This window comes from Tachyglossus aculeatus, chromosome X3 (genome assembly GCF_015852505.1).
Source record: "Tachyglossus aculeatus isolate mTacAcu1 chromosome X3, mTacAcu1.pri, whole genome shotgun sequence".
Classification (NCBI taxonomy): domain Eukaryota; kingdom Metazoa; phylum Chordata; class Mammalia; order Monotremata; family Tachyglossidae; genus Tachyglossus; species Tachyglossus aculeatus.
In genome coordinates, this window is record NC_052099.1 from 14,259,314 (window position 1) to 14,274,962 (window position 15,649).

The 15,649-nt window shown below is 49.9% G+C and overlaps 1 protein-coding gene across 3 annotated transcripts in view; it reads left to right on the forward strand.

Moving 5' to 3' along the window:
- The first annotated feature begins 3,822 nt into the window (after nucleotides 1-3,822).
- DENND4C (DENN domain containing 4C) overlaps nucleotides 3,823-15,649 on the forward strand; it is a 164,963-nt gene continuing 153,136 nt past the window's right edge. For all 3 annotated transcript variants that reach the window (XM_038770216.1, XM_038770217.1, XM_038770218.1), the window contains exon 1: nucleotides 3,823-3,898. The gene's annotated coding sequence lies outside the window, so the exon portion shown is untranslated. The remainder of the gene's footprint in view (nucleotides 3,899-15,649) is intronic.

The window sequence follows — 15,649 nt, forward strand, 5'->3', positions numbered from 1 at the left end:
CTTCGCGCGCCCCGGCGGCGCCGGGAAGAATCATCATAATGCTGGTATTTGGTAGGCGCTTACCACGTGCCAAGCACTGTTCTAAACGCTGGGACAGATCTTGTTAATGATGCGCCTAGATCTTTAATTCTATTTCTTCTGACGGTTCTGACACCCGGCCACACGTTTTGTTTTGTTGTCTGTCTCCCCCTTCTGGACTGCGAGCCCATTGTTGGGTGGGGACCGTCTCTAGAGGTTGCCGACTTGGACTTCCCAAGCGCTGAGTCCAGTGCTCTGCACACAGGGAAGCGCTCAGTAAATACGATTGAATGAATACCATGGGGATTAAGACTGTGAGCCGGTTGTTGGGTAGGGACCGTCTCTATCCGTGGCCGACTTATACTTCCCAAGCGCTTAGTACAGTGCTCTGCACGCCGGAAGCGCTCAATAAGTCCGATTGAATGGAGGGTTAGAGCTGACTAGGCCCCGCCCCTTGCGTGGGCGTGGCCGCGCGCGACCTTCTTCGCCCGTCCCGGCCGCCCCGGAAGTGCGAGGCGAGCGAAGAATCATCATAATGCTGGCATTTGGTAGGCGCTTACTACGTGCCAAGCACCGTTCTAGACGCTGGGACCGATCCAAGGTCATGGCGGGGGGGGGGCGGGGGGCGGGCAAACGAGGCGGGGCCAAACGAGGCCCCGCCCCTTTTATGGACGTGGCCAATGAGGCCTCACTCCGCTGCATGGGCGTGGCCAACGAGGCTCCTACCCCATTGTGGGCGTGGCCAAGACCGCCCCTGTGTGTGGGCGTGGCTAACGAGGGCCCGCCCCCTCGCATTGACGTGGCCATCGAGGGCCCGCTCCGCGTTGTGGGCGTGGCTAACGAGGCCCCTCCCCATGGTGGGCGTGACCAACCCGGCCATCCGTTGTGTGGGCGTGGCTAACGAGGCCACGCCCCATTGTATGGATGAGGCCAGTGGTGCGGATGTGGCTAACGAGGCTCCTCCCCCCTTGTGGGCCTGGCCAACAAGGCCGCCCGCTGAGTGGGCGTGGCTAACGAGGGCTCGCCCCCCTTGTACAGACGTGGCCAATGAGGGCCCTCGGCGAGGTGTGGGCGTGTCTAGCTAGGCTCCTCCCCCTTTGTGGGCGTGGCTAAAGGCCTGCTGTGTGGCCGTGGCTATCGAGGGCCCGCCCCCTTGTATGGATGGGCCCAATGAAGGCCCGCGCCGCGGTGTGGGCGTGGCCTACGAGGCTCCTCCCCGTTGTGGGCGTGCCCAACAAGACCAGCCCCGTGAATGGGCGTGGCTAAGGAGACCCCGCCCCCTTGCATGGACGTGGCCAACGAGGGCCCGCTCCACGGGGTGGGCGTGGCTAACGAGGCTCCTCCCCATGGTGGGCGTGGCTAGCACGACCACCGGGTGTGTGGGCGTGGCTAACGGGGGCCCGCCTCCTTGTATGGACGTGGCCAATGAGGGGCTGCTCGTCGTATGGACGTGGCCAACGAGGGCCCGTTCCGCGGTGAGGGCGTGGCCGAGGCCCCTCCCCTTCATGGGCGCGGCCAACGAGACAACCCCCGAGTGGGCTTGGCTAACGAAAGCCCCGCCCCCTCGTATGGACGGGGCCAATGAGGGTGTGGGCGTGGCTAACGAGGCTCCTCGCCTGTTGTGGGCGTGGCTAACACTTGCGCCCGTTGTGTGGGCGTGGCCAATGAGGGCCCGCCCCTCCTATGGACGTGGCCAACGAGGGCCCGCTCCGCCGTATGGGCGTGGCCAACGGGACACCTTCCCTTTGTGGGCGTGGCCAACGAGGGCGCCCACGGGAGGAGGCGTGGCTATCGAGGGCCCGCCCCCTCGTATGGACGGGGCCAGCGAGGGTCCGCTCCCCGGTGTGGGCGTGGCTAACGAGGCCCCTCCCCCATAGTGGGCGTGGCTAACACGGGCGCCAGTTGTGTGGGCGTGGCCAAGGGGGGCCCGCCCCAGTATATGGACGGGGCCAATGAGGGCCCGCCCCTCCTATGGACGTGGCCATCGAGGGCCTGTTCCGTCGTGTGGGCGTGGCTAACGAGGGACCTTCCCTTTGTGGGCGTGGCCAACGAGGGCGCCCCGGGAGGGGCGTGGCTAACTAGGGCCCGCCCCCTCGTATAGACGGGGCCAACGAGGGTCCGCTCCCCGGTATGGGCGTGGTCAACGAGCCACCTCCCCCATTGTGGGCGTGGCCAACAGGACCTCTCGTTGTGTGGGCGTGGCTATCGAGGGCCCGCCCCCGTGTATGGACGTGGCCAATGGGGGGGCCCGCCCCTCGTATGGACTGGGCCATCGAGGGCCCGCCCCGCCCTGTGGGCGTGGCTAACGAGGGCCCACACCCTCGTATGGACGGGACCAATGTGGGCCCGCTCAGCGGTGTGGGCGTGGCTGACGAGGCCCCTCCCCATGGTGGGCGTGGCTAACACGGGCACCCGTTGTGTGGGCGTGGCTAAGGAGGGCCCGGTCCCGTGTATAGACGTGGCCATCGAGGGCCCGTTCCGTCGTGTGGGCGTGGCTAACGAGGCACCTTCCCTTTGTGGGCGTGACCAACGAGGCCGCCCCGAGAGGGGGCGTGGCCAGCGAGGGCCCGCTCCCCGGGGTGGGCGTGGCTAACGAGGCTTCCCCCTTTGGGGGCGTGGCTAACACGGCGCCCGCGGTGTGGGCGTGGCTAAGGAGGGCCCGTCCCCGTGTATGGACGGGGCCAATGAGGGCCCGCCCCTCCTAGGGACGTGGCCAACGAGGGCCCGCTCCGCCGTGTGGGCGGGGCTAACGAGGCACCTTCCCTTTGCGGGCGTGGCTAACGAGGGCCCGCCCCGCCGTGTGGGCGTGGCTAACGAGGCGCCTTCCCTTTGCGGGCGTGACCAACGAGGCCGCCCCGGGAGGGGGCGTGGCCAAAGAGGCCCCGCCCCGCCGTGTGGGCGTGGCTAACGAGACACCTTTCCTTTGTGGGCGTGACCCGCGAGGCCGCCCACATGAGGGGCGTGGCTAACGAGGGCCCTACCCCTCGTATGGCCCGGGCCAACGAGGGCCCGCTCCCCGGTGAGGGCGTGGCTAACGAGGTCCCTCCCCCATTGTGGGCGTGGCTAACACCGACGGCCGTGGTGTGGGCGTGGCTAAGGAGGGCCTGCCCCAGTGTATGGGCGGGCCAACGAGGGCCCGCCCCGCCGTGTGGGCGTGACTGCCGAGGCACCTTTCCTTTGTGGGCGTGACCAGCGAGGCCGCCCCGGGGAGGGGGCATGGCCAACGAGGGCCCGCCCCGCCGTGTGGGCGTGGCTGCCGAGGCACCTTTCCTTTGTGGGCGTGACCAGCGAGGCTGCCACGGGAGGGGGCGTGGCCAACGAGGGCCCGCCTCCTCGTATGGACGGGGCCAACGAGGGCCCGCTCCCCGGTGTGGGCGTGGCTAACGAGGCGACTCCCCATTTGTGGGCGTGGCTAATACGGGCGCCCGCGGTGTGGGCGTGGCCAAGGAGGGCCCGCCCCCGTGTATGGACGGGGCCAACGAGGGCCCGCTCCGCCGTGTGGGCGGGGCTGAGGCACCTTCCCTTTGTGGGCGTGGCCGACGAGGCAGCCCCCGTGAGGGGCGTGGCTAACGAGGCTCCTTCCCCATTTGTGGGCGTGGCTAACACGGACGCCCGCTGTGGGGGCGTGGCTAAGGAGGGCCCGCCCCCGTGCATGGACGAGGCCAATGAGGGCCCGCCCCTCGTAGGGACGTGGCCAACGAGGGCCCGCTCCGCCGTGTGGGCTGGGCCAACGAGGCCCCGCCCCTTCGTGGCGCATGCGCCCCGCCGTCGCCTCACAACCGGCGCGGCGGCGACCAGCGGCGGCCGAGCGGGAGCCCGCGGCTCGCAGGCCGAGCCGAGCGGTGGCCCAGGCCGCGGTTTCCCGGAGAGCCACCGGACGGTGAGTCATCCCCCCCCCACCCCCCCCCTTCTCCGCGGAGCGTAAGAGACGCCCTTTCCCTTTCCGCGTCGTAGCCGGGGGCTCCGACTCGGGCGGCGGCGCCGCCCTGCTCGTGCGGGATCTGAGGTAAAAAGGGGGGAAAAAAGGGAGAAAAAGCCCCCCCCCCCTTCCCCGGATCCTCTTTTCCCTCCTTTTGTCCAGGTGCCTCTTCCCTGTTTTCCCGGGGCCGACTCGGCCCGCGGATTTTCTTGGAAAAACCCACCCGCACCCCCACAACCCAACGAGGGGGCGGCTGCTAATTCCTTCATAATGGCATTTTTTTGGCGCTTACTATGTGCCGAGCGCTGTTCTAAACGCTGGGACGGATAATAATCATGATAATGGTGGCATTTATTAAGCGCTCACTCTGTGGCGAGCCCTGTTCTGAACGCTGGGACGGATAATAATCATAATAATATTCGCATTTATTAAGCGCTTACTATGTGCCGAGCCCTGTTCTGAACGCTGGGACAGGTAATAATAATAACAATGATAATAATGATAATGCTGGCATTTATTAAGCGCTTACTATATGTGCCAAGCCCAGTTCTAAACGCTGGGACTGATAATAATAATAATAATAATATTCGCATTTATTAAGCGCTTACTATGTGCCAAGCCTTGTTCTGAACGGTGGGACAGATGATGATGATAATAATAATAATAATGATAATGGCATTTATTAAGCGCTCACTCTGTGGCGAGCCCTGTTCCAAACGCTGGGACTGATAATAATAATAATAATATTCGCATTTATTAAGCGCTTACTATGTGCCAAGCCCTGTTCTGAACGTTGGGACAGATAATAATAATGATAATAATAACAATAACAATGATGGCATTTATTAAGCGCTCACTCTGTGGCGAGCCCTGTTCCAAACGGTGGGACGGATAATAATCATAATAATATTCGCATTTATTAAGCTCTTACTATGTGTGCCAGGCGCTGTTTTAAACGCTGGGACAGATAATAATAACAATAATAATAATAATAATGATGGCATTTATTAAGCGCTTACTCTGTGCCGAGCCCTGTTCTAAACGCTGGGACAGGTAACAATAATAATAATATTCGCATTTACTAAGTGCTTACTATATGTGCCAAGCCCTGTTTGAAACGCTGGGACAGATAATAATAACAATAATAATAATGATGGTATTTATCAAGCACTTACTATGTGCTAATCACTATTCTAACCGCTGGGACAGGTAATAATAATAATGATGGCATTTATTAAGCGCTTACTCTGTGCCCAGCCCAGTTCTAAACGCTAGGACAGATAATAATCATAATGATATTCGCATTTATTAAGCGCTTACTCTATGTGCCGAGCCCTGTTCTGAACGCTGGGACAGGTAATAATAATAACAATAATAATAATGATAATGATGATGGCGTTTATTAAGCGCTTACTCTGTGGCGAGCCCTGTTCCAAACGCTGGGACAGATAATAATCATAATAATATTCGCATTTATTAAGCGCTTACTATGTGCCAAGCCCTGTTCTGAACGGTGGGACGGATGATAATCATCATAATAATAATAATAATGGCATTTATTAAGTGCTCACTCTGCGCCGAGCCCTGTTCCAAACGCTGGGACTGATAATAATAATAATAATAATGATATTCGCATTTATTAGGCGCTTACTATGTGCCAAGCCCTGTTCTGAACGCTGGGACAGCTAATAGTAATAATAATGATAATGATGATGGCATTTATTAAGCGCTTACTGTATGTGCCAAGCCCTGTTTTAAACGCGGGGACAGATAATAATAATAATGATAATGGCATTTATTAAGCGCTTACTCTGTAGTGAGCCCTGTTCTAAACGCTGGGACAGGTAACAATAATAATAATATTCGCATTTACTAAGCGCTTACTATATGTGCCAAGCCCAGTTCTAAACGCTGGGACAGATAATAATAATAATAATAATAATATTCGCATTTATTAAGCGCTTACTGTATGTGCCGAGCCCAGTTCTAAACGCTGGGACAGATAATAATAATAATGGCATTTATTAAGCGGTTACTCTGTAGTGAGCCCTGTTCTAAACTCTGGAACAGATAATAATAATAATATTCACATTTATTAAGCGCTTACTATATGTGCCGAGCCCTGTTCTGAACGCTGGGACAGATAATAATCATAATAATGATAATGATGATGGCATTTATTAAGCGCTCACTCTGTGGTGAGCCCTGTTCCAAACGCTGGGACAGATAATAATCATAATAATATTCGCATTTATTAAGCGCTTACTATGTGCCAAGCCCTGTTCTAAACGGTGGGACAGATAATAATAATAATAATAATAATAATAATAATAATAATGGCATTTATTAAGCGCTCACTCTGTGCCGAGCCCTGTTCCAAATGCTGGGACAGATAATAATAATAATAATAATAATAGTATTCGCATTTATTAAGCGCTTACTATGTGCCAAGCCCTGTTCTGAACGCTGGGACAGATAATAATAATGATAATGATGATGGCATTTATTAAGCGCTTACTATATGTGCCAAGCCCTGTTTTAAACGCTGGGACAGATAATAATAATAATAATGATGGCATTTATTAAGCGCTTACTCTGTAGTGAGCCCTGTTCTAAACGCTGGGACAGATAACAGTAATAATAATATTCACTTTTAGTAAGCGCTTACTATATGTGCCGAGCCCTGTTCTGAACGCTGGGACAGATAATAATCATAATAATGATAATGATGGCATTTATTAAGCACTTACTCTGTGGCGAGCCCTGTTCTAAACACTGGGACGGATAATAATAGTAATAATATTCGCATTTATTAAGCGCTTGCTATATGTCCCAAGCCCTGTTCTGAACGTTGGGACAGATAATAATAATAATAATAATAATGGCATTTATTAAGCGTTCACTCTGTGGCGAGCCCTGCTCCAAACGGTGGGACAGATAACAAGAATAATATTCGCATCTATTAAGCGCTTACTATATGTGCCGAGCCCGGTTCTAAACGCTGGGACAGATAATAATCATAATAATATTCACATTTATTAAGCGCTTACTATATGTGCCAAGCCCAGTTCTAAATGCTGGGACAGATAATAATCATAATAATGCTAATGATGGCATTTATTAAGCGCTTACTCGGTTCCCAGCCCTGTTCTAAACGCTGGAACAGATAATAATCATAATAATATTCGCATTTATTAAGCGCTTACTATATGTGCCGAGCCCTGTTCTGACCGCTGGGACAGATAATAATCATAATAATGATAATGATGATGACATTTATTAAGCGCTTACTCTGTGGCAAGCCCTGTTCTAAACGCTGGGATGGATAATAATAATAATAATATTCGCATTTATTAAGCGCTTACTATGTGCCAAGCCCTGTTCTGAACGCTGGGACAGATAACAATAATAATAATAATAATAATGGCATTTAGTAAGCGCTTACTATGTGCCGAGTCCTGTTCTAAACGCTGGGACAGATAATAATAATAATAACATTTGCATTTATTTAGCGCTTACTATATGTGCCGAGCACTGTTCTGAACGCTGGGACAGATAATAGTAATAATAATAATAATAATAATAATAATAATAATGTCATTTATTAAGCGCTTACTCTGTGCCGAGCCCAGTTCTAAACGCTGGGACAGATAATAATAATAATAATATTCGTATTAAGCGCTTGCTAAATGTGCCAAGCCCTGTTCTAAATGCTGGGACAGATAATAATAATAATAATAATAATAATAATAATAATAATAATAATAATAATAATGATGATGGCATTTATTAAGCGCTTACTCTGTGCCGAGCCCTGTTGTAAATGCTGGGACAGATAATATAATAATAATAATGGTGTTTATTAAGTGCTTACTGTGTGCTAAGCACTATTTTAAATGCTGGGACAGATTATAATAATAATAATGATGGCATTTATTAAGTGCTTACTATGTGCTAATCACTATTGTAAACGCTGGGACAGATAATAATACTACTAATAATAATAATGATGGCATTTATTTAGCGCTTACTGTGTTCTAAACGCTAGAACCGATAATAATAATAATAATATTTGCATTTATTAAGTGCTTTCTGTATGTGCTGAGCGCTGTTCTAAATGCTGGGACAGATAATAATAATAATAATAATAATAAGGAGAAGAATAATGGCATTTATTAAGCACTTACTCTGTGCCGAGCCCAGTTCTAAACGCTGGGACAGATAATAATAATAATAATAATAATAATAATATTCATATTTATTAAGCGCTTACTATGTGCCAAGCCCAGTTCTAAATGCTGGGACAGATAATAATAATAATGATGGCATTTATTAAGCGCTTAGTGTGCTAATCACTATTCTAAACGCTGGGAAGGATGATAATAATAATAATGATGATGGCATTTATTAAGCGCTTACTCTGTGCCGAGCCCAGTTCTAAACGCATGGGACAGATAATAATCATAATAATATTCGCATTTATTAAGCGCTTACTCTATGTGCCGAGCCCTGTTCTAAATGCTGGGACAGATGATGATAATAATAATAACGGCATTTATTAAGCGCTTACTCTGTGCCGAGCCCTGTTCTAAACGCTGGGACAGATAATAATAATAATAATAATAATATTCACATTTATTAAGCGCTTACTATGTGCCGAGCCCTGTTCTAAACGCTGGGACAGATAATAGTAGTAATAATAATAATGATGGCATTTATTAAGCGCTTACTCTGTGCCGAGCCCTGTTCTAAACGCTGGGACAGATAATAATAATAATAATAATGGCATTCATTAAGCACTTACTATGTGCTGAGCACTGTTCTAAACACTGGAACAGATAATAATAATAATAATAATAATAATGATGGCATTTATTAAGCACTTACTATGTACGAAGCCCTGTTCTAAAGGCTGGGACAGTTAATAATAATAATGATGGCATTTATTAAGTGCTTACTCTGTGCCCGAGCACTGTTCTAAGAACTGGAACAGATAATAATAATAATAATAATGATGATGATGGCATTTATTAAGCGCTTACTATGTGCCAAGCCCTGTTCTAAACCCTGGGACAGATAATAATAATAATGATGGCATTTATTAAGCGCTTACTCTGTGGCAAGCACTGTTCTAAGAGCTGGGACAGATAATAATAATAATGATGATGGCATTTATTAAGCGCTTACTATATGTGCCAAGCCGAGTTCTAAATGCTGGGACAGAGAATAATAATAATAACAATAACAATAATAATAATAATGGCATTTATTAAGTGCTTACTATGTGCCAAGCCCAGTTCTAAACGCTGGGACCGATAATAATAATAATAATGATGGCATTTATTAAGTGCTTACTATGTACCAAGCCCTGTTCTAAAGGCTGGGACAGATAATAATAATAATGATGGCATTTATTAAGCGCTTACTCTGTGCCAAGCACTGTTCTAAGAACTGGAACAGAATAATAATAATAATGATGATGATGATGGCATTTATTAAGCGCTTACTGTGTGCCAAGCCCTGTTCTAAACACTGGGACAGATAATAATAATAATAATAATAATAATGATGGCATTTATTAAGCGCTTACTCTGTGGCAAGCACTGTTTTAAGAGCTGGGACAGATAATAATAATAATGATGATGGTATTTATTAAGCAGTTACTATATGTGCCAAGCCCAGTTCTAAATGCTGGGACAGATAATAATAATAATAATAATAATAATAATAATGGTGATGGCTTTTATTATGCGCTTACTATGTGCCAAGCCCAGTTCTAAACGCTGGGACAGATAATAATAATAATAATAATAATAATAATAATAATAATAATGGCATTTATTAAGTGCCTACTACATACCAAGCCCTGTTCTAAAGGCTGGGACAGAATAATAATAGTGATGACATTTATTAAGCGCTTACTCTGTGCCACGCACTGTTCTAAGAGCTGGGACAGATAATAATAATAATAATAATAATAATAATGATGATGATGGCATTTATTAAGCGCTTATGTGCCAAGCCCTGTTCTAAACGCTGGGACAGATAATAATAATAATGATGGCATTTATTAAGCGCTTACTCTGTGGCAAGCACTGTTCTAAGAGCTGGCATAGATAATAATAATAATGATGATGATGATGGCATTTATTAAGCGCTTACTATGTGCCAAGCACTGTTCTAAATACTGGGATGGATAATAATAATAATAATAATAATAATAATGATAACGGCATTTATTAAGCGCTTACTATGTGCCAAGCCCAGTTCTAAACCCTGGGACCGATAATAATAATAACGATGGCATTTATTAAGTGCTTACTATGTACCAAGCCCTGTTCTAAAGGCTGGGACAGATAATAATAATAATAATGATGGCATTTATTAAGCGCTTACTCTGTGCCGAGCCCTGTTCTAAACACTGGGACAGATAATAATAATAATGATGATGGCATTTATTAAGTGCTTACTATGTGCCAAGCCCTGTTCTAAACGCTGGGACAGATAATAATAATAATGATGGCATTTATTAAGCGCTTACTCTGTGGCAAGCACTGTTCTAAGAGCTGGGACAGATAATAATAATAATAATGATGATGGCATTTATTAAGCGCTTACTATGTGCCAAGCCCTGTTCTAAACGCTGGGACAGATAATAATAATAATGACGGCATTTATTAAGCGCTTACTCTGTGGCAAGCCCTGTTCTAAACGCTGGGACAGATAATAATAATAATGATGATGGCATTTATTAAGCGCTTACTATGTGCCAAGCACTGTTCTAAATGCTGGGATGGATAATAATGATAATAATAACGGCATTTATGAAGCGCTTACTATGTGCCGAGCCCTGTTCTAAGCGCTGGGGAGGTTCCAAGGTGATCAGGTGGTCCCACGCGGGGCGCGCAGTCTTAATCCCCATTTTAATCATTTTTAATCCCCGGTTGTTTGGCGCCTGTTGAATTTTGGATCGGCAAAAGGGACAAAACAACAAAAAAGCAGGTTTTTTTTCCTCCCCCCCACAACTGCGGTGTCCGAGAGGAGGATATTGGGGTGGGATTGTGTGTCTATTTGTGTGTTAGTGGAGTGTGATGTGGTTGCGTGAGGGGGTTTCTGCTGGTGTGCGTTTGGAAGGCCTCGCTCGCCTAGGCGGTGTCTGGCCGCTCGTTCAGTCATTCAATCGTATTTATTATTAATAATAATAATAATAATAATGATGATGATGATGATGGCGTTTATTAAGGGCTCACTACGTGCCAAGCACCGTTCTAGGCGCTGGGGAGGTTACCAGGTGATTGGTGAAGAAGCATCGTGGCTCAGTGGAAAGAGCCCGGGCTTGGGAGCCTGAGGTCATGGGTTCCAATCCCGGCTCCGCCGACTGTCAGCTGGGTGACTTTGGGCCAGTCGCTTCACTTCTCTGGGCCTCGGTTCCCTCATCTGGAAAATGGGGATGAAGACTGGACCGCCTGATCGCCTTGTGACCTCCCCAGCGCTTAGAACAGTGCTCTGCACATAGTAAGCGCTTAATAAATGCTATCATTATTATTATTATTATTGGTTGTCCCACGGGGGGAGTTACAGTCTTCATCCCCATTTTCCAGATGAGGGAACTGAGGCCCGGAGAAGGGAAGCGACTGGCCCAAAGTCACGCAGCTGATACGTGGCAGAGCCGGGATTTGAACCCGTGACCTCTGACTCCAAAGCCCGGGCTCTTTCCACTGAGCCACGCTGAATTGTATCTATTAATAACAATAATAATAATAATAGTGATGGCATTTATTAAGCGCTTACTCTGTGCAAAGCACCGTTCTAAGTGCTGGGGAGGTTACAAGGTGATCGATCCGGTGGTCCCACCGGGGGGTTCACAGCCTTCATCCCCATTTTCCAGATGAGGGAACTGAGGCCCAGAGAAGTGAAGCGACTCGCCCAAAGTCACACAGCTGATACGTGGCGGAGCCGGGATTTGAACCCGTGACCTCTGACTCCCAAGCCCGGGCTCTTTCCACTGAGCCACGCTGAAGCGTACCTATTAATAATAATAATAATAATGATGGCATTTATTAAGCGCTTACTCTGTGCAAAGTACTGTTCTAAGTGCTGGGGAAGTTACAAGGTGCTCAGGTTGTCCCACATGGGGCTCCCAGTCTTCATCCCCATTTTCCAGCTGAGGGAACTGAGGCCCAGAGAAGTGAAGCGACTGGCCCAAAGTCACACAGCTGATATGTGGTGGAGCTGGGATTTGAACCCGCGACCTCGGACTCCAAAGCCCAGGCTCTTTCCACTGAGCCACGCTGAATCGTACCTATTAATAATAATTAATAATAATAATAATAATGATGGCATTTATTAAGCGCTTATTCTGTGCAAAGTACAGTTCTAAGTGCTGGGGAAGTTACAAGGTGATCAGGTTGTCCCACATGGGGCTCCCAGTCTTCATCCCCATTTTCCAGCTGAGGGAACTGAGGCCCAGAGAAGTGAAGCGACTGGCCCAAAGTCACACAGCTGATACGTGGCGAAGCCGGAATTTGAACCCATGACCTCTGACTCCGAAGCCCAGGCTCTTTCCACTGAGCCACGCTGAACCGTACCTATTAATAATAATGATGATGATGGCATTTATTAAGCGCTTACTCTGTGCAAAGCACTGTTCTAGGCACTGGGGAGTTTACAGGGCCCACGGGGGGCTCCCAGTCTTCATCCCCAGTGTAGAAACCGGCGGGTCGGAATCTGACCGGCGGGTCGTGAAGCGAAAAAGAAAGCCGGCCTGCTGAGTCGGAGCCGAAGTCTTTCCGAGTGGCCTTTCGGATCCGTCGAAAGGAACCGCCGCTTCCGTGAAATAATCATAACGATGACGGTGGCGATGGCATTTATTCGGCGCTTATCGTGTGCCGAGCGCCGGAAAGTGAAAGTGGCTTGGGAAAGCCCGTGACTCGCGGGCCGGCGGACATCCTGAGGCGCCTCCCTTCCCGACGGGACCGCTCCAGTGACCTCCGGACGCTACGCGACGGTGAGAACTGAAATAACGCTCCGGAGGCACCTAGCAAAGGCCTCCGTACGTTTCCGCGCCCGGAAGGGCCCCAGGACAGACGTTCCTCTTCCTCCGCTGGCAAAGGAAACGCCGACGAAGCGGCGGCGCGCTCTGGTTAAATTTCCCGTCAGTTCGGTGTCCGTTGGGACCCGTCCTGGGGGACCGGAGCGAGTTCTTCCCGATGGCGTGCGTCCGTCTCGCCGTCGAACGTCGTCGACCCGAGCGGCCGGGTGACGTGCGCGCGCCGGAGGCCGGGAGATCAGCGAGTTGGCCGGCTGCGTCGGGGCCCGGCGCGGTGTCCGCCGGATGGAGAGGAAGGAATGGGTCCCCGGAAAAAACGATGATGACGATGATAATGATGACGTATTTAAGCGCTACGTGCCGAGGAAAACCAGACAGGACTCGGCGACGGCCTTTCAGAGAGAGACCCGGTGCTTTGCACCTAGTAAGCGCTCGATAAATGCCGCCGTTGTTATTATTATTAAAGAATCAGTCGTTTATCGAGCGCTTAGTGCGTGCAGGCACTGTATTAAGCGCTTGGGAGAGCAGGCACATTCCCTGCCCACCGTGAGCTTGCGGTCTAGAGGTGGAGGCAGGCATTAATGTGAATAAATAAATTGCGGATACGTACGTAAGTGCCGTGGGGCTGGGGACGGGAGGATAATAATAGTAATAATATTAATGATGGCATTTTTTAAGCACTTACTATGTGCAAAGCACTGGTCTAAGCGCTGGGGAGGTTACAAGGTGATCAGATTGTCCCACGTGGGGCTCACAGTCTTCATCCCCATTTTCCAGATGAGGTAACTGAGGCACAGAGAAGTTAAGTGACTTGCCCAAAGTCACACAGCTGACAATTGGCAGAGCCGGGATGATGATGATGATAATAATAATAATGGTATCCGTTACCATGATTACTTACTTACGTGGTATTGCTTACTCTGTGCCGAACGCTATAATAATAATGATATTTGTTGAGTGCTTACTGTGTGCTGAGCGCTGTTCTAAGCGCCGGGGGGATACAAGGTCGATCTGGTGGTCCTACGGGGGGCTCCTGGTCTTCACCCCCATTTCCCAGATGAGGGAACTGAGGCCCAGAGAAGTGACTTGCCCAGAGTGACCTAGCTGACACTGGGCGGAGCCGGGATTTGAATAATGATGATGATGGTATTTGTTAGGCGCTTACTATGTGCAAAGCACTGTTCTAAGCGCTGAGGGGGATACAAGGTGATCAGGTTGTCCCATGTGGGGCTCACAGTCTTAGTCCCCATTTTCCAGATGAGGGAACTGAGGCCCAGAGAAGTGAAGTGACTTGCCCCAAGTCACACAGCTGGCAACTGGCGGAGCCGGGATTTGAACCCGCGACCTCGGCCTCCCAAGCCCGGGCGCCTTCCACTGAGCCGCGCTGCTCCTCAAGGATGAATAGAGCGAGTCAGGGTGAGGCAGGCGGGGGGTGGAAGAAGAGCCGAAGGGGGCCCGGGCGGGGACGGCGGCCCGGAGGAGACGCGCTTTCAGGAAAACTGGGAAAGGCGGGAGAGTGATTGGCGGAGGCGAGGAGGAGAGAGGACGGCCGTTCCGGTGAGTAAGTTCGCGGTCGAGGAGCGAGGTTTGCGGATTTTAGCTGCGCCGTGGAGGTCGCGTCGACGGGATCGGGTGGTAGATTTGTTCATTCATCCAGTCGTATTTACCGAGCGCTCCCTGTGTGCCGAGCGCTGTACTGAGCGCTTGGGAAGTCCAAGTTGGCAACATATGGAGACGGTCCCTACCCGGCAGGGGGTCTAGAAGACGGATTCTGTGGGTTGAACGAGAGAGGAGCCGAGGTTGCCGGCCTGTACTAAGCGCTTAGTACAATGCTAAGCGCTTAGTACAGTGCTCTGCACACAGTAAGCGCTCAGTAAATACGATTGATTGATTGTAAGACGGGAAGGATCGCGGTCACCGGCGACGGGAGAGCCAGAGGGAGGACGCGGCCTGGGCGGGAAACCGAAGTGCCGTCTTGAAGGTGGGAAGGCGGAGCCGATGGCCGGGCGTTCGAGCAGAGCTGTCGGCCGTGTGACTTGGGGCGAGTCACTTCTCCGGGCCTCGGTTCCCTCGTCTGTCGAATGGGGATTGACCGTGAGCCCCCCGGGGGACCACCTGATCGCCTTGTGACCTGAACGGTGCTTGGCGTGTAGCAAGCGCTTACTAAATGCCATTATTATAAATCAAGACGACTGAATGAATAAATGGCACTTACTGAACGCGAGGGGCAGAGCAGGGTGCAACACGCTCGGGAAAGTACAGTATGAACGCAGTTGGAAGACCGGATCCCTGCCCCAAAGCTTGGCACGTAGTAAGCGCTTAATAAATGCCATCATTTTAATTATTATTGAAGGTGGGAGGAAATGTGAGATTGGGGAGAGGGAGAGGGATCAGAGTTGGAGATTTGAGAATTATTATTATTATTATTATTATTATTGTTGAAGGTGGGAGGAAATGCGAGACTGCGGAGAAGGAGAGGGATCAGGGTTGGAGATTTGAGAATCATTATTATTTTTATTATTATTATTATTGAAGGTGGGAGGAAATGCGAGACTGCGGAGAAGGAGAGGGATCAGGGTTGGAGATTTGAGAATCATTATTATTTTTATTATTATTATTATTGAAGGTGGGAGGAAATGCGAGACTGCGGAGAAGGAGAGGGA